The sequence below is a fragment of the Armigeres subalbatus genome, chromosome 1 (assembly GCF_024139115.2).
Source record: "Armigeres subalbatus isolate Guangzhou_Male chromosome 1, GZ_Asu_2, whole genome shotgun sequence".
NCBI classification, from domain to species: Eukaryota; Metazoa; Arthropoda; class Insecta; order Diptera; family Culicidae; genus Armigeres; species Armigeres subalbatus.
In genome coordinates, this window is record NC_085139.1 from 3489507 (window position 1) to 3515081 (window position 25575).

The window sequence follows — 25575 nt, forward strand, 5'->3', positions numbered from 1 at the left end:
GTGTGCTTCACGACGACGACAGGAAGCCAGGCAGTCAACAAGAAGAGATGGATTATCGACACTGGCTGTACAAAGTGTTGAATAGCAACCGAGCGCTATGAGCTAGCAACATTTAATAACAATTACTGTAGTAGGCTAGAACTTGAAAGAATAAAATTATGTCACTTCCATTGTTACCGTTACACAAACCAGACCTGTTTTACTACCAACTCTGCCTATTTCAATAGGTTATGGGCCCAGGTCAATTTGAAAAGGAAGTTGTAATCGGAACATTATTAGCAAGTGTCTAAACTTATCAAGATGACGGAAGATAAGCTTTGGTTGTTCGATGGAACAAACTTCGGAAATTGGAAGTTCCGGATCGAAGTTCTTATGGAAGACAAGAACATGCTAGGTTGCTTAACGAAGGCCATCGGCGATGAAGAGTTTGCGAAGGATCTTGCGACGGACACTCCCGAAGTACGTGCCGAAAAGAAGAAGAAACTCGAAGCGCGATGGGCCCTGGATAGGAAATGTAAGAACCTACTGATTCATCGAATCGCGGAAGACCAATTAGAATATGTCAAAGACAAGAAGACAGCAAAGGACGTCTGGGATGCATTGCGGAACGCTTTCGAACGTATTGGAATTGCTGGAAAGTTGATTTTGAAGAAACAATTTCAAGAATTGAAACTCTGAATCTGACGATGTGAAACAGTTTTTACTGCGTTTCGAGAAGATATTAAGAGAGCTGAGGGCGGTAGGTGTGAATTTACAGGAAGAGGACGTTGTTTGTCAACTGCTGCTGGCCCTTCCAAAATCGTATGATGCACTAATCACAGCACTTGAAACGATCCAACCTCAACAACTGACCCTGGAATATGTCAAGAAAAGGCTTCTGGACGAACAGGTCAAGCGAGCAAACTCTAGCCAGATTGGTAATACAGAACACGTTGGTGATTCGGCGTTTGCAGGCAAGAAGATGGGCGGCTTCAAGTGCTATGGATGCGGCAAATTTGGCCACAAGCGAGCGGAATGTCCAGAAAACGGCTTATCAAACGATCCTGGACGTCAAGAACACTGGAAAAGTGGAAGAAAAGTGAATCGTAAATACAAATCGGGAGCTAATATTGCGAAGGAATTTGAAATGGCATTTGTTGCGAACGATGAATGTTTGTCAACGATTACTACGACAAACTTGAAAATTAACTGGTTAAAAATTTGAAGAATATTATGCTCGTGTTACTGCTTTCTTCGGTACCCGGATAGCTCGATTGAGATGCGATAACGGCGGAGAATATGTGGGCAAATCATTTCGTCAGTTTTGTCGTTCGAAAGGAATCAGCATTGAAGCAACCGTCCCATACAGTCCGCAACAGAATGGCGTGGCAGAACGAATGAACCGCACGTTGCTGGAGAAATCGCGGTCAATGATTTATGATGCCAGTTTGCCTAAATCCATGTGGGGCGAGGCAGTATTAACTGCAGCTTATGTGAGTAATCGAAGTCCGACATCAGCTCTAGAAAACAAAATAACACCATTTGAAGCATGGTACGGCAAGAAGCCCAATATTGATAAAATGCGAATTTTCGGGTCGGTGGCGTACACCTTAGTACCAAAAGAGAAGCGTGGTAAGTTGGATTCGAGATCGGAGAAAAACATCATGGTCGGCTACACCACGAATGGATATAGAATTTGGGATTCACGCAAGAAGAAGATTTTCATATCAAGAGACGTGATATTCGATGAGAGCCAATGTGGTACTCAACATGAACACCAGATGTTATATAAAAGATATACGGAATCAGAAATATCAGAAGAAGTTGAAGAATTGCAACCAAATCCTGATAACCAAGATATTGTGGAACTGACAAATAATCAAACTGATGAAGAGCATGAACAAGTAGAAGATTACCTAACTTCTGATGACGAGGACAGTATCAATGACTCAACAAACGACGCGCTCCCTTCGCAATCAGAACGTGATGATTGCTCTGCAAACACACTCACGAGGCGAAGCGGACTAGTTACTAGATTTTATTACCGGTTCGAGAGCATCTACTGCTGCAGAATGTTTCTCAGGTAAATCCAATAACGACTATACTGATTCGACGATGGCTTTTGCGCTGAATGCTGAAACGTTCGTGGATGACTTGCCAAGTACGATCATTGGGCTGCAGAAACGGAACGACTGGAACCATTGGAAGGATGCCATCAAAAGTGAGCTGGAGTCGTTGCATAAAAATAAAACGTGGGAGCTAGTTCCGAAACCCCAAGGAAAGAATATTGTCGATTGTCGATGGGTATTCAAAATCAAAAAAGACGAAGCTGGAAATATCGACCGTTATAAAGCTCGTTTGGTTGCCAAGGGTTATTCTCAGAAGAAAGGCTTCGATTATGACGAGACGTATGCACCAGTAGCCAAGGGAACAACAGTACGTGTGCTATTAGCAGTGGCAAATCAAATGAAGTACCATATCCACCAAATGGATGTAAAACCGCGTTCCTCAACGGAACATTGAAAGAGGAAATATTTATGCATCAACCAGAGGGGTTTGGGAAAACAGATCCAAGTCTTGTGTGCCGACTGAAGAAATCACTCTATGGACTGAAGCAAGCTCCTCGAAGCTGGAATTCGGAGTTTCACAACTTTGTGTTGCAGCTTGGATTCAAAAGATCAAATTTGGATAACTGCCTATACTCGTGGAGAAAACAAGGATATATATTCTTCTCTATGTCGATGACATCATCCTTGTGTCTAACCGTTTGAACTTGATAAAAGATATGAAGAATAAATTCGCATCAAAATTCGAAATGACTGACGTTGGAGAATTGAAGTTTTTCCTAGGTCTAAAGATTGATCGAGATCAAGATGAAAGAACTTTGAAGATAAGTCAACCAAAGTATGTCAAGGACCTGTTGCGACGTTTTGGTATGAGTGAATGCAAACCAATATCTACGCCGTTGGATGCAAACTATAAATTAGCAAGACGTCAAGATGAACCTGTCACTTCTGAACCATACCGTGAGTTGATAGGATGTTTGACATATCTAGCACTTTCATCAAGACCGGACATCAGTGCAGCCGTCAACTATTTCAGCAAGTTTCAATCTGCACCTACGAATGTACACTGGATTCATCTCAAACGTATTCTTCGTTACTTGAAAGGAACTGTGGATCATGGCTTAGTATTTCAGGCGAACGATAATTCAGAACCACTCAAGGGATACGCTGACGCTGACTGGGGTAATGATCCAGATGACCGTAAATCAATTTCTGGAAACGTTTTCCAAGTTTTCGATGCGACAGTTTCATGGATGACCCGGAAGCAGAATACAGTAGCCCTTTCTTCGACGGAGGCTGAGTACGTTGCACTTAGCAATGCCATATGTGAAGCAATTTGGTTACGAAATCTTATTCTGGAATTTGGAATCAAATTACAACATGCTGTACCGCTATTTGAAGACAATCAGTCATGTATTTCTATCGCCGAAGAACCACGGGACCATAAAAGAATGAAGCATGTGGACATCCGCTACAACTTTATTCGGGATAAACTACAAGAGGGACTTTTCAAGATACACTATATACCTACAAATGAGCAGTTAGCAGACCTGTTCACTAAAGGATTGGCGCGTGGACCGTTTGAGAAATTGAGAACTAAGTTAAGGCTGTTCGGTTGAGAAGGGGTGTTGAATAGCAACCGAGCGCTATGAGCTAGCAACATTTAATAACAATTACTGTAGTAGGCTAGAACTTGAAAGAATAAAATTATGTCACTTCCATTGTTACCGTTACACAAACCAGACCTGTTTTACTACCAACTCTGCCTATTTCAATACAAAGCACATGACGAGTTCGGTTGAAAGTTTCATAAATGCGTTGCCTTGGAAAGAGAAAGTATCATTAGCAGATGGCAGAACGGTAACAGCAAAAGCAAGAGGAACAGCAAAAATCATTGGACGTGAACCAGGAGGAGCATCTGTGGAGATCAAACTTAAGGAGCTGCTGTACGTGCCTGGATTGTCCGGGAATGTTTTATCAGTTAGCCGGATCACTGAGGAAGGTTATTGTGTACAATTTGGTCTGGAGGATTGCCATATTTTGGATCGAGGTACAGTGATTGCAGTTGATGTGAAGAATGGTGGCCTGTATTATTTGAAGGAGTGAGGAGTTTATTGGCCAGGAGGAGTGGTGACAGTGGTATGATAAAGACAAAAAGGGCTGCACTAAGGAGGAGTGTTGGTATAATATAGTGACAGCTCTCCTAGATGCTGTTAACAGCTGTTCGTGAGTGTATGTGTGTTAAAGTTGACGAAGCAGATCTGCTGATGTATGTATTGACTATGTATGTTTATTTATGTTATTCAGTCCGTACTAGTCTGTTATTAAAGGAAGATGGTTAATTAAGAGCACATAAGTTTTTTACTTTTCTTCCCGTATCACGCGATTCCCGGGTATTACAGTGTTTCGGTCTGTCGGTAATATAACCGTGTCTGCTGCGCCTGGGTATTTCAACAACGTTGTCCTGCATAGTAGGCGAAAATGCGCGTTGCGAACTGCCCATGCGAATTTCCCATAATAATCTTTATTTTAGTTTTTCACGATTTACTCAACCTTACTTATTATTTTCGACTAAGGAAATATCATAAAAACCCGTCGGAAACTATAACGAATGTAGCTGCTGAAAGAATGAATAAAATCCATCTATCCGTTTTCGAGTTATGCGGATACGAACACAGACCATTTCATTTTTATTATATAGATAAATAACATTAAATGTTTTTACGTGCAGCTTTTCGCGCACGGTAATGGCGGCTTCCGTTTCTGTGGGATTCAAAGTGTATCCGTCCCTGTACGTTTGACAATCCGTTTTCCTCCTGTTCCAGGACACGTAAAAAAATAACCTTATATCAAGACAAAATTTTCAAAACGACTTATCTGCTTTTGTAAACAAAGATTCAAACGACGATTTGACGAAACTGATAGCTCTCCCACGCAAACCAACACCATCAACAGGTAGCGGAAACCTTCACCTACCTATTGGTGGTGTTGGTTTGCGTGGGAGAGCTATCATTTCGTCAAATCGTCTTTTGAATCTTTGTTTACAAAAGCAGATAAGTCGTTTTGAAAATTTTGTCTTGATATGTTATGGCAAAAAACCATTCGAAAATACTTATACTCTTCATTATGCCACCTAATGAATGATCCCATATCAAAAAGCTAATAACATTCATAAGTTAATAAAAAGTATAAGTTTTGGAATGTATGTGACTAATGTGATGTATAAATCTTTTCTTATACACATCATTAAGCGCCTGCTTTGGCAAAAAAGTATAAGAAATCTTAATAATAAACAACATTAAATTTTTTTACGTGGATGAGAGGAGAGGTTCATCAAAACGTCAAACCCAAGCCAGATGTCAAAGCAGTACACGCTCGTTCGGCTGAACTCAAATTTGGGTCAGATTAACTCAAAATCGGAAAAACTGGCTCAAGACAAAATTGAGTTAATGGCCCGTAACTCAATTTTGAGTCACTTCAGAAGATATTTTATTTTGAGTTACATTTACTCACCTCATAAAAGCGAATATTTATGAATTTGAGGTTGTCATGCCAAAAAAAGTTTTGATTATTTTTAATTATATTAACAATGATTTTGGTGCCAGTTCAGAAACATTTTATTTCCTATATAAATGCTACATAATACTTATAATACACATCAATAATATAAAGCTTATAAAGGTATTTTTATTTAGACAAGAAGTCGAAGAACTGGAAGCATGTAATATCGGCCTGGCCAGATTATGGGGGGATGTTTTTCTCTTCGGAAAGTGCCCGAATCCTTAAAAGCTCGCGATGTCTCTGATATGCGCAGTATCCAGTATTCATCTTCACCTGGATTTTCATTGTCTTGAGAGGATGTTCCTGCCGTAAATCCGAAGCCTTCAGAGTCTGGATTCAGGCCAATACAGATCCACGATATAACCAATAAACTGTAGAAAAACAAATAATAGTCTTGAAATCAATCAATTTAATCGCAATCAAAGCATATTGTAATGTATCACACATTATTTATATAATACAAAAAAATCATAAAATTCTTTGAAACTTACCGAAAAGAACCACTCTTCAAATTGTTTAGTCGTTGCTTTAATCTGTTTCGTTTTCTCGTTTTCTATGAAACTCTATAATAATGACCATATCTGAAAATTGAAAAATGAAATGATCAAACCAAAAATTATAAAGTATGTATTCTAATAAATTGTACCTCAGGCCCAAATAATTTAATTTCAATTCTAGTTCATCACCGGACTTCTCCATTAGCAAGCAGACTTCACCATTTTTTCACAGCGAACTCAAATTTTAGTTTTCCACTTATTTGTATTTATTTGAGTAACAGTCACTCAAATTCATAAAACTTGATTACTCAGCGTGTGACGTTTCGGAGAAAGATATTATTTTGAGTTAAATCGACCCAAAATTGAGTTCAGCCGGACGAGCGTGACAGGGACGGAAACACTGAAACCCACAGAAGCCGCCATCACCGTCTATTATAACCGTGCGCGAAATGCTGGATAGGCAAACAAATCTAAAATAAAGTACTTTTTTCAAACAGTGTATTTTAAGTTTCAGTGGTAAAAATTCGCCTCAAACAAACCCATTTATGGGTCAGTTTGTAAGTCCGTGTATAGAGCCTCATCGCACTCATCCACTCATCTCGCTGGGTATCTGTCAAAAACTTACGCGAGTGCCGATGCACTCCCGCGTAACTCACCAAAGTATTGTCAAAGTTTTGACAGCTCAGAAGGAAAATTTTCAGAATAGGACACAAATTTTGCAAAATATTGTCCACAAATGTGCCCCAAAATGGAGTGAATTTGTGTTCGAAGTGTAGAGTGACAGTCAGTGCAGCGTTTAACATTGGATTCCGGTGAAACCGTGGCCGCGCGAGTGCGTCCGAACGAATTCCAGTTTTTGCCCTTCCGATCTACAGACAAAAATTGGTTTGTCGATTCAGTGGCAGAAGCAGCAGCAGAATCGTCATAGGAAGAGTGTGTGGAGTACGCCGCGGACGAGGGAAAAAACGCAAGAGGCAACAACAAAAATAACAAACGAAACAAACGATTCCGCTTTCCTCTGCCGACGAGAACCTCCGTTGGGTTTGTGTGGCCCTGCTGGGAACTGGAGTAACATCCGAACTACGGCCCATCAGAGGAAGGTAAGAGGAAATATTTTGGATTTGTCCCTTCACGAAAATGAGCATCCAGAAGCAGGGAATTGCGTATGAATAGTTGCTACTAAGTCAACACCTAATCTACAATGCAATGCACCTAGAATAGGTAATTATTGTTGTTTTCCACGATTAAATGTTTGCTAATCCGCGTTCAGTTGCCGTCTTCGCTATAAGGTACTTTTGAATCGAATGGAAACGATGCATGAGGGGGGTACCTATGAATAGTGTTGCGATTTGTGTTCGGAAGTAATCAAATATTTAGACTTCACGACGATTCAGTTTTAGTTAATTTTCCACCGTCAGCAAAATTGTATGCGCTCGAATCAAATGCGCGAAAGTTGCTATGCTTTAATTCTTGCGACAACACTCAGTTTCAATCCAAACAGCCTTGTATTTTCGTTTGCCTTTCATTCAATGTGACTTCTTGAGCCGGTTTGCGCAGTGCTGCATGTGTCTGTGCGCGTGAATAGCAGGGCTGGAGGTAAAGTATGATTGTAGCGTAGGTGAAGTAGTACCCGCACTCTTGTATATGCCTAACGCTGAGCTCTGCTGGGTATCGTTTACAAATATATTACAATTTGTTATTTATTAATCGTACGTAAGCCTGTCAATTTACACTGCCTATAATTCCGGTAAATCGGAGACGAGCCAGCCTCGGGCTGAAAGTCTCCTTAATAAAGACACAAAAAAAAAAAAAAAAAAAAAAAATTCCGGTAAAATGTAAAAAAACTATTCAAAAAGTTTTATCGTAGTATTTATATCCTGTATCCTACCTGGAAAAATCTAGAAAACCTGGAATTATCAGGGAATTATTGTCAACCTGGAAAAATCAGGGAATTATCAGTGAATTCTTGGGGCAATAAGAGCAGGGATGCCAGATTTGAAGACAAGGCTTCAATTTGAAGACATTTGAATCTCATTTGAATTTGAAACATAAATATAACAAAAGTTATGATAGACTTTGTCTCGGGCTTAGAAACTCAAACATAAAAATACATTCAAACCAGTCGGTTGTTAACTGCAACGCATTTCAGTCCTCAGATGTACTTAACTTTAAGTTGTGCGCTTGTAAAAAAATTCCCAATGGCAGTATTCGTTTGAATTTTCCTTGGCGGTGGCGGCGTTTTTCACGTGTCTGTAAAAAGGTATTTCGATCATTACATCGGATTGGAATGACCGATCTAATTTATGGCAGACTGAATTCTTCTATGATTTGATTTAATCTATTCAACCGTTGAACTGGAAACAGTTTTTTCTAAATTCCTTCTGAATTCATCTGATCTTTTTGGCATTTCCATGTGACATTCCTCTGAATATCATTCGGAAAACTCTTTGAATTTCCCATGCATTTTAAAAGAATTTTCAGTGAAAATTCAAATCATTTTTCGTGTAAAATAGGGAAAATTTCAGATGAAAATCGGAGAATTGAAATCGAGAATTCAGTGCAAATTATCTTGGAAGTTTATAATTGTTGATGTTCAGAGCTTTGGAGACGAGAAACAACGCAGGATTTAACAGGAACAATAACGTTTAATGTGAACAGGTTTTAACTGAATGGAGGTTCGATTAGGAATGAGAAAATTTTATAACAACTCTTGTTGCTAAGGTCCAAGGTACTCTACGTAAACGTTGTCTGGGTCGTACTGGATAGGACTCACGATTGCTTCGTTTTTCAACACCCCTTCTCAATCGGTTACTCCAAGTCTTGATCGTAAATCATGAAATCGTACTGTATCCAATGACTTCGTGAAAATGTCAGCTTCTTGGTCTGCACTTCCAATAGGTTCGATTTTCACTGTTCCAGCCGCAACATGATCTCTCAAAAAATGGTGTTTTATATCGATGTGCTTGATCCGTTTCGACTCCATGTTCTTTGCCAGTCCAATACAACCACGATTATCTTCGTAGATTGGAATTGATGTTGTCTTTGATTTACAGTTTAGATCTTCCAGGAGTCCACCCAACCAAATCGCTTCACTGACAGCGGAACTAAGAGCAACATATTCCGCTTCACTTGATGAAGTGGATACCGTTACTTGTTTTCTGCTTGCCCACGATACGGTTGATCCGAACACCTTGAAAACAAAACCAGTCACAGATTTTCTATCTTCTTGATCCGACGCCCAGTCTGCATCCACAAATCCGATTAACGGTGATGAGGATTCGTTTCGATTGTATAGTAAACCGAGTTTGGTAGTCCCCTTCAGGTATCTCACGATGCGCTTCAAAGCCTGCCAATGTTGATCTACTGGATTCTGCTGGTAACGTCCTAGGTAGCTAACCGGAAAACAAAGATCGGGTCGAACACAAAGCATTTGATACATTAAGCTTCCAAGAAGTTCTCTGTAGGGTTCTCGAGTTTGATTTCCAGTTCGACTCAATTGCAATCCTTTTTCCATAGGAGTTTTCGATGCGTTGCAGTCCGTCATGTTGAATTTATTCAGAATCTTTTGACCATTCCTTTCCTGAGACAGTTTCAAAATTCCTCTTTGTCGGTTGTATTCGAGTTTCATTCCAAGAAAGAACCTTGCCTCACCGCAATCCGACATTTCAAATTCACGGGACAGTTGTTGCTTCAGCATTTCTATAGTTTGAATGTTTCTTCCCACGATCAATAAATCATCCACATACAGTACCAAGTAGATTTCATCTCCTTTGGTCGTAGAAGTATACAGGCAATAATCTCTTTTCGATCTTGTAAATCCGAGCTTTAACAATATCGCATTGAATTTTTCTTTCCAGCACCGGGGAGATTGCTTGAGTCCATATATTGACTTCATTAGATTGCAGACGGTTCCCGGTGCTGATTTGACCCCATCCGGTACTTCCATGTACAATTCCTCCTTCAGGTTGCCATAAAGAAAGGCCGTCTTCACATCCATTTGATGCAGATGGAAGCCATTTCGTACAGCCACTGCGAGTATTACACGAACTGTTGCCAAACGAGCTACAGGAGCAAAAGTTTCTTCATAATCGATGCCAGGACGTTGCAAGAAACCTTTTACGACTAGCCTCGCTTTGTGTCGCACCGCTAGACCATGCTCATTCTCCTTCAACCGGAACACCCATTTGGATTTCAAGGGCTTGACGCCTTCAGGTCGTTGTACCAGTTGCCACACATGATTTGCCTGCATTGATTTAAGCTCTTCTTTCACAGCGTTCATCCACAGTGCATGATCATCGTAGTTTTGAATCTCACTGAACTTTTGCGGTACATCTGAGAATGGTAAAGAGCCAACAGCAGTTGCTTCAAAACCAGTTAAATAATCCAGTAACTTACCCGGAAACTTGCGCTCCCGTTCGCTGCGCCTCGTGGACGATTCATTTGAATTGCTGTCCCGTTCTGGTTGCGAAGGGAGCGCGGTGGGTAATTGTTCATCGAATTCAGCTGAATTAACTTGACCTTCAATCTCCTCTACAGGATGTTCGTTCTCTGCGATAGCTATGCTGTTGTTTGCTGGATAAACTTGACATTCAATCTCCTCTACAGGAAATTCGTTCTGCTCAACGGCTATGATATTGTTTTCATCTTCCCCTTCTTGATCAGACGATGTCAAGATCTTCAAAGGAATATCTTCTGATTTATCACGGTTTGATGCATACGGATAACTATCTTCGTTAAATTTTACATCCCGTGCGATGACAACTTTCCGTGAATTCCTGTCAAACAGGCGATATCCGTTTGCAGTATATCCAATCATTACCAATTCTCGACTTTTTGCATCAAGCTTCTTGCGTTGCTGATTCGGAATCCATGCGAATGCTTTACAGCCGAAGACCTTTAGTTTCTTCAAGGTTGGTTTCTGACTTGTCCATCTTTCAGCCGGGGTGAGATTCTTGGGTAACGCCGATGTAGGACTTCTATTGCATGAGCATGAGCATGAGCATGATTGACCGCCCACGGTTGCTACTCCGTTATTGCCAGGTCGGCAGTAATTACACAGAGAACCAACAGATGATGTTTGGGACTAACATCATCCTCAATGTGTAAGAACTGGTGACCCAAATATTAAGCAATAGCAGCGCCGGCCGTGTCCGAATGCAGGTCAATTAAGGAATGGGTAGGAGAATGTTGACATGATACTCGCTTTGATGGAAGCCGACGAGTCATCTACACTTCCACGAGAATTCACTGGGATGTTGGATACATGGGGTAGGTATTGAAGCAGGGTTCGTTTTGGTAAACGGTATGCCGTGTATAGCGTGTAGTTTGATCAATCGAACATAATCGAACGAACACTTCTTCTTCTTATTGGCATTACATCCCCACACTGGGACAGAGCCGCCTCGCAGCTTAGTGTCCATTAAGCACTTCCACAGTTATTAACTGCGAGGTTTCTTAGCCAAGTTACCATTTTTGCATTCGTATATCATGAGGCTAACACGATGATACTTTTATGCCCAGGGAAGTCGAGACAATTTCCAATCCGAAAATTGCCTAGACCGACACCAGGAGTCGAACCCAGCCACCCTCAGCATGGTCTTGCTTTGTAGCCGCGCATCTTACCGCACGGCTAAGGAGGGTCCCAACGAACACTAATTATTTTAATTACCGACCGCACTAAGCAGAACAAAATTGTCGATGACCAGCCGATCTCTCTGCTAACCGCACAAAGCAGAACAACATTTTCGATGACCAGCCGATCGTTCTGCTTACTGACGCGAACTGAATCTTCACTTTCTAATTATTTTACTCTCCCGCACAAAGCAGAACAACATTTCGATGATCGGGCGATCGTTCTGCTAACCGCACAAAGCAAAACAAATTATTGTCTATCCGGAATAAATTTATACCGCTTTTTATACCGAAGTTGGATTTTTCTCCACATACAGGCAACTTTCCCAACTTCGGAAGTAGTGCGCTGGATTCGCCTAAAGATGCGCTAAACAACGCATCAATTAGTTTGACAAATAAAACTTCGGAAGAAAGTTCGGTTCGGAAGTCCCGACTTCCGAATTCTAAGTTGGTGCTACGCCGACAATATGTGATGACCGGCCGATCGTTCTGCCTACTGAATAAATCACGACTGTACGTGACCTCTGAATGCTGAACATTTGTCTTTCAAGTAACAAACAAACATGATTTACTTTTTTTTACTCAATTCTGACAGAGAATTTGATACTCCTAAATAAATGTCTCTGAGGCATGTTTCAAGATTGCGATTAATTAAGGCTGTGAACCATTCCACGGATTCGTTTAACTTTTAGTTAAAATTTGACAGTTCGATGGTTATTTCGCTGTGGTTAAAAATAACCCTGCTCCGGAGCATGGTTAGATTTGACAGTTCGATAGTTAAACTTTGTTCGCGAGAAAATTGGCGCCAAATCCATTTCGTTCCAAATAACTATCAATCTGTCAAAACTCAAATGGGTCGGCTTCGGAGTAAAATTTTAACCACGATGAGAAAATAACCATCGGAATGTCAAATTTTAACTAAAAGTTAAACGAATCGGTGGAATGGTTCACAGCCTAAATCTATTCACATATCGACCGCACAAGCAGATCAAAAACTTCTGATTCTCGCGAACAATCTGCATATCTAATAATACATGAAAGGCAAAAACGCACTCTGATCTTTTTTCTTTTACTTTTTTCCGCCATTACTTGCCTTCTGGAAAAAAATGAATGAATAAAGCGATGAAAAACAAGTGAAATCAGACCATCAAAATATACCATATTAGATACTTACTTTCACTGCTTCATATTTGTCTTACCTGCATTCGTTATCTAGATTAAACCCGTCAAAAATTATGAAAATCATGAAATATTATGAACATTCTTGTAACACGTACATTAACTACAACTTAAAGGGTTCATTCATGTTCGAGCGTTTAAAGATTTGGACCTATCCACAAATAAAATTTTGTAAAGCTAAAATATAATGGTACTGCGGCTGTGTACAAACCGGGGCAAACTCGCAAAAAACTTTGCAGGAGCAAATTCAATCAATTCTACGCACTAATCTGCAATTAGGGATAGTGATTGACCACTATGTCAACGGCTATGGGCGTTCAGATCCGGAACCGTTTAAATGATCCGGATCCTCTAAGTGAGTGAATAATTCGAAGCTCACTTTTTGAAAGATCCGGTTCACCAGATCAGCAAATTATCTAACCATTTGTAAGGAAATGACAATATTATAAGTTTATTGTAGATTTTATATAAAAGTGTTGTACGTTTGAGAGCGAGAGTGGGTTGAAATTATTGTCTGTACGAGTCAAAAGTGTGGTTTTGAATGACAACATTTAATATTAAATTTCTTTCCACCTTCGTTCACCTTTCAGTAATTTATTGCGCTTGAGTAGAATTAGCTTGCCTCAAAAGCAAAGGCATGTTTAGTTAGTAAATGCATTGTTGCATGCACTTAGGAAACATCCATACATCACACTACGGGACGAGGAAAGATTAGAGGTGATGGGAAAAGCGACGAAGCAATGAACAAATTTTTAAATAAAAGAGCTTAATGGAGTTTCCCTTACTTCTGAATTAATAAGCGTATAGAAACCTCTATTTAAAGAAGACAATAAGAAAGACCTATCTAGCTATACAGCTATCCTAAAGGTATTTGGGTTGATCTCACCAAAATCGAATTTCTCCCTCGACCAGCCATTCATCCTGATGATGTCCAATCTTCAATCTTCGCGAGCGCGGCACACATAACAAAGCAAATCAGTTTGTCCTTTTAAACACCATGCTGATTTAAAGGCTTTTTAGATAGTCCTCTAATTCAAAATTAAAATTTTCTGTCATTTTGAAATGAAACAGAATAAATGACGGAAGCTGCAACGCAGAAAAAAAAAACACGTTCACTCGCGACCACGGCACACTTCGATCTCCGGTAACGCCGATGTAGGACTTCTATTTAGTAAAAACGTACCGGTCAAAGCAGCTTCTCCCCACATTGATTTGGGCATTCTTGAGTCGATTAGCATGGTACGAACTTTCTCCACTAGTGTTCGGTTGAATCGTTCCGCCACCCCATTTTGTTGGGGGAAATACGCTACCGTCGTCTCTATTTGAATACCTTTAGCCTTGTAAAACTTCATCTGATTGTTAGAGCAGTATTCACGACCCTGATCGACTGTCAACTTCGATATTGATGTACCGAACATGGCTGTTACCGTAGCCTCATACTCTTGAAATTTTTCAAATACTTGTGACTTTTTCTTCAACAGGAACACCATTGAAAAATGCGAATAATCATCGATGAAGCTCACGAAATAACGGTAGCCATCCCAGGATGCAGGCTCTATTGGTCCACAGACATCCGAATGGATTCTTCCAAGTGGTCTCGTTGCTCTTTCTCGTTTTCCATCAAATGGTTCTCGACACATCTTACCTTGAACACAGGCTTCACAAAATTTGAGCTTCTCAGGTTTGAATTGAAGTCCCTCGGCCAAATCTTCTCGCACCATCGTCTTCATACCATTTTCACAAAGGTGACCTAGTCTTCGATGCCATAGATTGGTTATCTCCGAACTGCACATGTTCGCTTCTTTTCTGGGACTTCAATTTCAAGCTCGTACAGATTACCTCGCAGATAAGCCGTCGCAATAGATTTTCCATTAAACTTCAACATAGCTACCTTTGTTGTTGAACACGACTTCAATTCCTGCTTTTGTTAACTTCGTGACTGACATCAAATTGTCTCGGAGGCTTGGTACGTACAACACGTCCTTGACATGCAACGGAACTCCCAGATTACTTTTCCTTCGATGATTCCAACCTGCTTGGCTTCCAAAATTGTCCATCCTTAGCAACGTTGATTATCACCGGCTGTTGTGCTGCGTTTAGGGATGAGAAAATAATTTTGAATTTACGAGATGGTCGCTTGATCCAGAGTCCAACTTGAACACAATCTTCCCGACGCTGTCTCGTATCGAATTTTTACGATCTGCCATGAATACAACTGATCTTGAAGTACATGCTTCGTTTGCGTTTCGTTTAGCTTTCTTGCAATCTTTCTTCATATGTCCTCTTTTTCCACATACGTGGCATTTTCCATTAAACCGATTACTTTGCTTCTGATTTTCTCCGATGAACGCTGCTGGCTTGTCCTCTACGGTATAATTTCTTTCATTTCGCTTTGATTCTTCATCAATCAGACGGGTCTTCATTACCTCATAGGTTAGTTCGTTCTATGGTAGATTTTCCAGTGCTGTCACCAGTGCATCATAAGACTCCGGAAGCGTGAGAGCCAGCGATGAGCAAACATCACTCTCTTCAAGCTTCGATCCAGCCATGCGCAGTTGACGGATTAAATCTTCAAACTCCAACAAATGAACCCGAACCGAGGCGCCGTCCTTTAGGTGCAATCTTGCTATTTGCTTCCTAATAAGAGTTTGTCTACCTGCTGACTTTTCCACATTGCTTACCTCGAGACTTTTCCACATTGCTTTAGCCGTGCCTTTGTCCCGAACGCAGCCTAGATACTCATCCGCTACAAACCCTACCAATATCGCCTTGGCCTTCCTATCCGTTTGGTGGAACTTTTCTGCTTCATCGGCCGATGTCGGTACATTTTTCACGATAGCGTCCCACACGTTCACCGACTCCAAATAAGTTTGTACACGAAATTGCCAGACGTCGTAGCCTTTTCCGGAAAACTGTTGAATTCCGTGCACCGCAGCTTCTTTACGTTGGTCACCCATAACCTGTTGATGTTCAGAGCTTTGGAGACGAGAAACAACGCAGGATTTAACAGGAACAATAACGTTTAATGTGAACAGGTTTTAACTGAATGGAGGTTCAATTAGGAATGAGAAAATTTTATAACAACTCTTGTTGCTAAGGTCCAAGGTACTCTACGTAAACGTTGTCTGGGTCGTACTGGATAGGACTCACAATTGCTTCGTTTTTCAACAATAATAATATATTATATAATATATTATTATATAAGAAGAAATAAAGGAAATCCTCCAAAACTTAAACGCGAAATTCGGCTCCAACATTTCAAAAGAGCGTGTTGGCGACAGAAATACGCTTCTAGAGGTTGTAAAGACTTTATTGTAAGACTTACAATTTCTTAGAATAGTGTGATTACTTTTAGATTAATAAAACTGTACAATGTCACTTACAATATAATTCCAACAATATAATTCCATCCACAACCTTCGATTTCGAAATAGAACCGTAGACACCTTACAGTTTTTAATTGGTTTGATTAGTCCAAGTATTCTTAGTTAGGCTAGATATAAATATTTCAGTTACCTCTTATTTTTATGTACTCATAAAGAAATTCAGGTTATTTTTCGCTATGTTCTCTAGTTTAGTCGTCTGTCCTATTTAAGGTAAATTTAGGGTAATTAATTAAATTTGTAACACTTTAGTTTAATTATTCATACCCAGTACTAGTGGGAACTACAAGTAAACGACAAAAAATCTACTCAAAATCAAAATCAAATTCAAGAAATAAATTGCTCAATAGCAAAAACGATTCACACATGGATTAAACTGATCTAACTTGCTAATTCCGCAACTCAATCTCTCGATGGTGAACGTTCAGCAGCCCGAGCATTGTTCAATCCTCTTCGCAGTCATTGGGTATAGCCAAGCGTTAGTCAGTCCTCTTGTTAGTCGTTAGGTGTGGCTGAAATCTGCGATTGATTAGACCAGGGGCGTAGTAAGATCGCTAGTTGACGTTGCGCATTTAACACTCCCCCATCAAAACGCCGAAGATTCGTCTGAAGTGTATTCTCTGCAAAGCCAGAATACAGAATACGCCAGAATGATAATTCCTCTATGAATTTCTCCAAAAAATCGTGCTGGTATTCTTTCTGAAATTCCTCCAGAAGTTCCGCCAGAAGTTTGTCCGAACGCTTCAGGAATGTCTCCCAAAAAACCTCCAGGAATTCCTTTGGATTCCTGCGAAAGTACATCCAAGAATTCCTTCAGAAGATCCTCCAGAAGTTAACTCCTCCTGTAGTTCCTTCACAAATTCCTCCAGAAATTCTTCCAGGAACTCCTCCGGAAGTTCTGAAAGAAATTCTTCCGAAAGTTTCCCCAGCAATTCCTGCGGAAGCTCCTTCAGGGATCCCTTCGAAAGTTCCTCCATGAATTCCTTCGGAAGTTTGTTTAGGAATTTCTCTGGAAGACTTTCCAAGAATGTTGTCAAAAGATTCTACAAAAATGCCTCCGGAAGCAAACTATGAAATTTTTCTGGTATTTCCTTCAGGATTTCTTTCGAAAATTTCTGCAGCAATACCTCAAGAAGCTCCTTCAAGAATTCCTCCGGAAGTTTCCACAAAATTTTTTTTTTCAGGAATTCCTCAGGAAAATTCTTCATCAATTCATCAGGAAAATCCATCCGGAATTAATCCTGAAGTTTCTACAGAAATTCCTTCTCAAGTTCCTTCAAGAATTCCTCCTGAAAATCCTCCAGCAATTCCTTCTTAAGTTCCTTCAGAAATTTCGCCGGAAGTTCCTTCAATAAATCTTTTGGAAGTTCCAACAGAAATTCCTAGGGAAATTTCTTCAGCAGTCTTCCAGAAGTAATTAGAAGCTCCATCCAGAAGAAATGCGTATAAGTAATAAAAAGCTACATCAGGAGTTTATCCGGAAGTTGCTCCAGAAATTTATCCGGAAGTTCCCATCAGAAAATTTCCTGGATGTTTCTTCAAGTACTTCACGGTAAATTTTGAATCCCTCCAACGATTTTTTTGAAAAGAAACTTGGAAATATTCCACGTGGAAATTCAGTTAAAAAATCCGGTGGAATTTTGATCAAAGACTCAGTAGAAAATCCAGGGAAAACTCGTTATGCACTGTCTTGTGAAAATTTTACAGAATATTCTCTTGAATTCTAACAATTTGAATGTAAAAAAAAAACATTATTCCACATCAGTAAAACAAGGAGATTATTGAATTTACATACCTATTGGATTTTGAAATTTCTCGCTGATAATCAAAATTTTAATATTGAAGACATTTGAAGACATTTTCAAACGACTGAGAAGATATTTGAAAATATCATCTGGCATCCTTGAATAAAAGAGAAACTATACTTGAGAAGGATAGAATTTGTTCCTTTTAGCCGGAACACTAGCACAATGGGGCACGTTTAAAAACGTTTAATGAATTTCTGAATTAATTTTCGAAGTAATGCGAGAATTACCGAAAGAATTCTTGGAGAAATTTAAGAATTTCTTCGGAAATTTCGAAATCGGCTTCTAGGGTAAAATGCCCAATAGTGGACCCCTAGTAGCGGAATTTTGCTCTTCCTGTCATAAATAGTAGACATTTTCAACATATTATTTCTGCTTGATATCTAATACCAAGTTCTGCATCTCCTCTTCACGATACATAAATGAAACTTGAAATTAACATTTTAAAGTCTGCCTGAATTCGCCCTTTAGGTCCATAATAGGAATTTGCTTCCCTATAGGCGACACTTGATTTTTATGTTCCATTTCTGGACGTTCTTCTTCCCTATTATGGACTCCCCAAAATGTTCCTATAATGGACACTATCGTGTTTATTTTTTATAGAATGGTAAAAAATCATCTAATTTCACTTTCCATAGCATTTCCAATGCATGTAATCAAATCATAGGACTGTAAGATAGGTACTTCCGATGGAATTTCATAGCAAAATGTTTATATTGTGCTGTAATAATGCAAAAATGGCTGGAGGGTCCACTATTGGTTGGGGTGCACTATAGGGCACTTTACCCTAAATGTTATGTTTGTATAAGTATTTTTATAATCCTGAAAATTTGATAAAAATGTTATTTGATTTTGAATATGAGTTGCCACCCTGTTAATGACGTCTCCACTACTACTCAGCATGCACTCAGAGCCAGGGTAGAAATATTTCACAGTCAATGCAGTGAAAAACATGGATCTCAGTATAATCTGCAGTCGCCAGGGGTATAGCAAAAGTCAAAATCACCGAAGCAAACATAAAATACATACCTAAATATGTTTACTCTTTTATTCGTTGACTTACACAGATTTATGACTTAAAAATGATTTATTCCTCTGAGTCGTGTATAGTGCACTCACGTACACGCCAAAAAAACGAGTCATTTACAGGAGTTAACCCCGTTGAAACTCATGGAAAAAGGTCAACTGAATTAAGCGTGCACAAACCGAGAATGTCAGAATTAGGCTTTCAGCGATCGTGTACGTACACGCACGTTTCACTCACACTTTTACTCGGTTTGTTTGCAACCACGAGCAGCTGTCACGGCAAAATCAAATGGGATTGTTTGCAACCACGAACCTGCGTTCGTGTTGGTGAGAAATATCGGCGAGACCCTAATGCCCAAAACTGTCAAAATTTCCAAAAATGTCAAATTCATGTTTACTACGGTGCATCTGTATGGGGTTGACAGCTGCGCTATATCCCTGGCAGTCGCCTACATCGCCGCCGTGGTGAGTGCGACTGGGTGCAGCCAAAAAATCATTTCCAACACCGACCGTTCAATTTCGCATTCAGCCACTCACAAGTCGCTCTGACTAGCTGCTCAGTTCGCGCCTTACCGTATGACTGTGAGTGGCCCATTTAAACGCGTGGTGATTTTTTTCAATTTGCTGGGTGAATGTGTACATTTTGCTGTGGTAAATTTCATCTTCGCGGCGCAGTGGGTGATGTGAGTTCTGTTGTTTACTGCCTCTCCGGGAATATGAGGTTGATTTCAAAGCAGGAAGAAAATAAAAACATGATATAAAAAAACATCACCTTCATCCAGTGCTGCCGAAAATTTACAACCCTGCTCAGAGCACAACACAATATAATCACAAGTGCTACACAATACTCGATCAACACACGCCCATCAGGAGCAGAGACATGAGACAGGAGACTCCTCACTGATGGCCACTCACCACCCAGGTAGTCCTCACCCAAGTAACCAAAAGTTCCTTTGAGAGTACGTTTTTCGCTTAATCAGCTTCACTGAGCTGCTTAAGCGAAAAACGTTCTCTCAAATCCTCACTCAAGGTGGTGCCGTTTCTAACCTGCAATAAACGACACCCCTGTTCTGCCATACCGGTGGAAACGCAAAGGCTAATATGACTATTACTAGGATGATCACAGGCAAGCTGAAGCGCCAGCCCCACGACCTCGAATCGTCATGGACAGACCTCTCAACCTATAATAGACTCCGCTGTGTAACAGTTGGGTTTCCTCGCTCTCACTCAGCCACAATACTGTCGAAGCAGATTACTCTCTGCCAGGGATTGAATCCAAAAGAAAATGAAAAAGTCTCTCACTTATCAGCTCTTTATACATGTACGATATGTAACACCGTGAGAGACTTTTTTCGCAAGCTGCAATGATAAATAACTGATTCGGGAGGCTATAATACCTCACACGGACAGATTAATCAACCCAAACTTTGAGTTCAATATACGCACTATTGAGAATATCGCAGACAAAATTTACCCAAATTTGGGTAGTTTTCCCTTTCTTTCCCATGATTGCTATCAAAACTAGAGCAAGATGCAAACACCTCACCGAGGTTGCTCAGCCCAATAACCCAAATTTGAGTAAATTCAATATTCTCTATTTTGGGTTGATCAAGGTCCGCTTTGGATAAATTAAATTCAGCTTTGGCATGATACATTTCTTTAACAAAAGCCCCAAACACAGGGAGCACTGGTTCTGATGATGCATTTCAACTTATTCTTCACAGGTGTGTGGTCCCCAATACAAAATGAGTTAAAACAAAGCGAGAAGCATCATTACCGCATTTTATTTAGAAATTGTCTCGACTTCCTTGGGCATGAAAGTATCATCGTGTTAGCCTCATGATATACCTACGAATGCAAAACCTGGCTTAGAAACCTCGCAGTTAATAATTGTGGAAGTGCTTAACCCTTAAATGCGCAATGTTGTTTTAAAACAACAAACCGAAAATACGTTTAATGTTAATAATTTCAATGGTTATTTACGTTAAAAATATTTCCGACGATTTCTAAAAAAATCGCCTTGCGCCTTTAAGGGTTAAACTAAGCTGCGAGGCGGCTATGTCCCAGTGTGGGGATGTAATGCCAATATAAAATGAAGTTAAATTGAAGGCCGTTTGGCATAATGACCTTTTGGCATGAGGGCCGTTTGGCATAGTGGCCATTTGACATAATTTGTATGCGATGTCAAATTGAAGGCCGTTTGGCATAAAGGCCATTTGGCATAATTTACATATGATTCCAAATTAATTTCCGTTTGGCATGATTCATATGCAATACCAAATTTTAAGTCGTTATTCTAATCTTGGAAACACTTAAGCGTTCTTGCGTCAAGGTTAATGATTGAATGAACTTTGCTATAATGGCTTTCAACAAATAGTCAGTTCGAAAATTCATTCAAATAAACAAAGAACTGCTCGCGCTTCAAAGAAGGGTAAATTATAGGAAGTGAAAACGATATGGTGATGAAGTAAATTGGGAGAGATACGTCTTCCGCAAGATATATACACAATTTTGCTTTGTACCGTTTTGCGGTGTACGCGTTAGTCTGATATGAGGCAAAATGTGTTATTTTGCTTTCTTTAACTGTTCGTATTTGCCCGGTATAATGGGAGAGCCATTGATTACGTGACGCAAAAATTGGGCATTTTCAACTCCCCCTCCCCACTATGTCACACTTTTTGTATGAAACATCTGAAAATTTTGTATGGACTGTCACACTTCGGTCAACCCCCCTCCCTTCCCTCCACCGATTGTAACGTAATTTGTGGACGTTCCCTAAGGTAAAACGAGATGTTTTGCCTTCTTTAAATGCTCACATTTGCCCTGTATAAGGGCAATGTGTCATTTTGCCAAGCATTTTGCCTTCTTCAAATCCTCGCGTTTGCTCGGGTGTTGGCCGCAAAACGGTTCACCGCGAAATGGATCGCCACAAAATAGCACTAACAGCGGAATGGTATATCGCCAAATGATGGAGAGTGCTGTCCATAAACCACGTAGATTCTTGAGGGGGAGGGAGGGGTTTCGAAAAAGTCTACGTTAGTCTACGAAGGGGGACGGGGAGGTTTACAAAAAGTGTACGTAGATTTTTTTTTTGAAAAACAATTGATAAAGCAGCTATGTGCAAGGTTCACTATTGTTTGATTTTTTTTAGGATCTTCCCAGATTTTTTTGCAAGACTTTATCGAAATAATCTCTTTCATTTCTCTAGAAAAATCTTATGAGTTTCACTGATGTAATAGTCTGAACTATGGCTTAGAACTATATGGATTTCCCCAGGATATTCTTCTGTGTTGAGCAGGAAAATTCTCCGAAGTATTCTATAATGAAAAAAATTCAAAATTTCCACTTGGATTTTATTGCAGATTCTACTAGAATATCTTTTGATTTTCGTCGGAAATTTCTTTAGAGTGATTCTTTATATTTTTCACGAAAAAATATGTCGCACTTCAACGGGAAATTCCCCGAAATTTCCACGAGAAACCCTTCACTTCATAGCGACAATGTAGCTATTGGCAGCATAATTGGTGTTAAGCCTTTCTTCGAAGAGCAAATCTTGAGATCGAAGGGATCATGAATAAGAATAGAATTTTTGCCAACAAATCTGGCACGTTGTACTCGGATAACAGAAGTTTGGCGATGAAAACGGCTTGCGCCACGTTTCTCCGCTTATCAAGAGTATCTAGCCCCAGCAGACTACAGCGATCAGCATACGGTGGTAAATTCAGCGGGTCCGTCCATGGGAGATGGCGCAGGGCATATCGTACGAACTTGCATTGCACAGCAGTCCAAACAGCTTGATATGGATTCCAGACAGCAGAAGCAAATTCGAGTTGAGAGCGTACCAATGAGCAGTATAATGGGCCAAACACAATGGATACGTTTGCGTGCGTTTTGACAGTTTTTCCATGGGAAAACTGTCAAAACGCACGCAAACGTGTCAATTGTGTTTGGCCCATAAGGCTTTGAAGTAAAGGATTGCGGAATTCATTTGAGATTTTAAAAATAAAACCAAGCTGGCGATGCGCTTTGTTGATCGTAGTTGAAAAATGACGTCTGAAAGTTAGCCTGTCATCCGTCGTGTTGGCCTAGATCTTTAACATGATCCACACGTTGTAAAATTGTACCTGCGATACTATAATCGAAAACCACGGTTTCGGCACTGCGATGAAAGCTTATTACGTAACACTTTGAAACAGCCAGGACCATCATATTACGCTCACAATCAATGGAAAATCTTCGGAATTTCTAGAGTAACTATTGAAAATTTGCACGAGAAATTATTTGAATTTCTCATCAAAAACTCTTTGAGTTTCCGCAAAAATTGCAATTTTTGTAAGAAAGCTTTTGTATTTTCATAAAAAAATATTCGAATTTTTTACGAGAAACTCATCAAAATTACAACTGAAAATTCTCTAAATAATTTCCACCGCAAAATATTCGGATTAGTCTTTGGAATATAGACATTTTTTTGTAGGATTTTTTTTTCAATTTCTTCAGGAAACTGTTCCAAATCTGCAAAAATGTAGGAAACCATTTTAAAATTCCATGGGAAATATTTCGGAATGTCCATTTAAACTTAAAATTATCTCGGGAAATAATTCCAAGTTTTCACGGAAATTTACTCAGAATAATCACGGGAATAGTTTTGGAATTTATAAGGAAATTCTTTCGATTTCAACGGATGATTATTCAATGGGAAATTGCATGGAATTTTCAAGAAAAGCATCGGAATTTTCACGGAGAGTTCTTTTAAATACCGGGAAGCTTTGAAGATTATTAATCGGGATCTTCTACGAAAATTTCCACGAAAAACTTATTGGAATGTAGACTTGACATTCTCGGAATTTCAACACGAAATTTTTCGAAAATTCCTCGGTTTTCTACAAACTAGAACCGGCATGGAGAATTATGTGAAAATGTGAAATTTCGGTCTACGTGGTTTGTGGACAGCCCCAGAATGGAACACTGCGCATTGATAATGATCGCGGTGTGATACACCAAGAAATGGATTACCGTGGAATTTGTAGCGCAAATTGTTGTACAAGCTTTGAAGTCTATTTAGCGCCTTACCGTATTGTAGCAATACAAATATGATGTGAATTATGCAAAATGGTCATTTATTGATCAACTCATATGAATATGCCAAATGGCCCTTATGCCAAACGGCCCTCAATTCGATACCGCATACTAGTTATTCCAAATGGCCATTATGCCTTTCAATTTGACACCGCATACAGATTATGCCTAATAGCCATTATGCCAAACGGCCCTTATGCAAAATGGGCATTGTGCCAAACGGCATTATGCCAAATGGCATTATGCTAAACGGGGTACCGCCGTGGAAAAGATAGAGTTAAAAATTATGAATGAAATATACAAATAGCACAATGGCGGCCACAATAAAACAAATTGGGCAGTAATTGCTTTCAGACAATGAACTGAAAATTAGCTCTTAGCAAACCATGTATGCAAATGTATATTTCTAGCTTGATTTTTGAAAACGTCGTATGTCCAAATGAGAGACTCTCTTTCATTACGCTCTCTTTCACTTATATCTAAGCCAGTTTTGCATTTATTGCAATATCCACCTCAACACGCTAGACAAAGCTGTTTTCTTCAGATCTCTGTTAAAAAATCCGATGTAATTGGTAGTATGGATTCGTAATAATCGAAAGAGAAAGTAAACAAAGAGAGTCTCTCTTTTAGACTTACGACGTTTTAAAAAATCACGCTAGATTTAAATTAATAAACTTTCTGTAACCTGGCTCTCTGCAAATAAAAGGTTTAATTTTTGTCGTGTATACAATGATCGTTGCATTGTTCGGTTGCCATTTATTCCGGGTAACGTTGGAGGAATGCCTCCGAGAAGAACAAGTTGTCAGTCGTCATCAAGCAGCCTCGACGGTAAGGTGCGTAGCCCAAAACGCCACGGAATCGAACCCATGACCATTCGCTTATAAAGCGTACGTGTAGCCAACTACGCCACGGGACCCCCCCAAAAAGGATTGATATAATCATCATATACCCAGTAAGGGACCTGTGTCTTGGAATACGTTCACGTTGGGTAAAGAAATGATAACCAAAGTTGTTATTTGAGCAAGGTTTCACTGCTCATCGTATATTGAACTGTTTCCTCTTCTTCTCATTGAACTCGTAACGATATGTTTCTAAATAACTAAATAAATAAATAATTTTTTAAATAATATACTTTTATACTTTTTCTATGACCCTTGAGGGATGGCGCCTTTGGCGAGGGCCAACCCATCAAACCATACGCTACGGCCCTGGTAGTAGGCTACTCAGACGGCGAGCAGTTTGATAAACAGTAACTTGATAATAAACGTCATATACTTCTTGTTCAATGAAAATTAGATGTGTGTTCTTTGATATCAGGATACGTTTTACTAAGTGATAAAACCGTTTGATTGGATATTGTTTGGATATTGGA

General features: G+C 39.7%; 1 protein-coding gene and 1 long non-coding RNA gene across 4 annotated transcripts in view; one reads left to right on the forward strand and one right to left on the reverse strand.

The window, feature by feature from the left end:
• Positions 1-5420: 5420 nt before the first annotated feature.
• LOC134207999 (uncharacterized) lies at positions 5421-6466 on the reverse strand. Its single transcript, XR_009978460.1, has 3 exons — positions 6253-6466; positions 6098-6187; positions 5421-5977 (listed from the first exon to the last, which is right to left on the reverse strand). It is a non-coding gene; the product is annotated as an uncharacterized LOC134207999 (long non-coding RNA).
• Positions 6467-6763: 297 nt separating this feature from the next.
• LOC134219864 (uncharacterized) overlaps positions 6764-25575 on the forward strand; it is a 45004-nt gene continuing 26192 nt past the window's right edge. For 2 of the 3 annotated variants that reach the window (XM_062698755.1, XM_062698770.1), the window contains exon 1: positions 6764-7203. The gene's annotated coding sequence lies outside the window, so the exon portion shown is untranslated. Of the gene's footprint in view, positions 7325-25575 lie in introns of all 3 variants that reach the window. The other variant, XM_062698761.1, reaches the window with a different exon arrangement.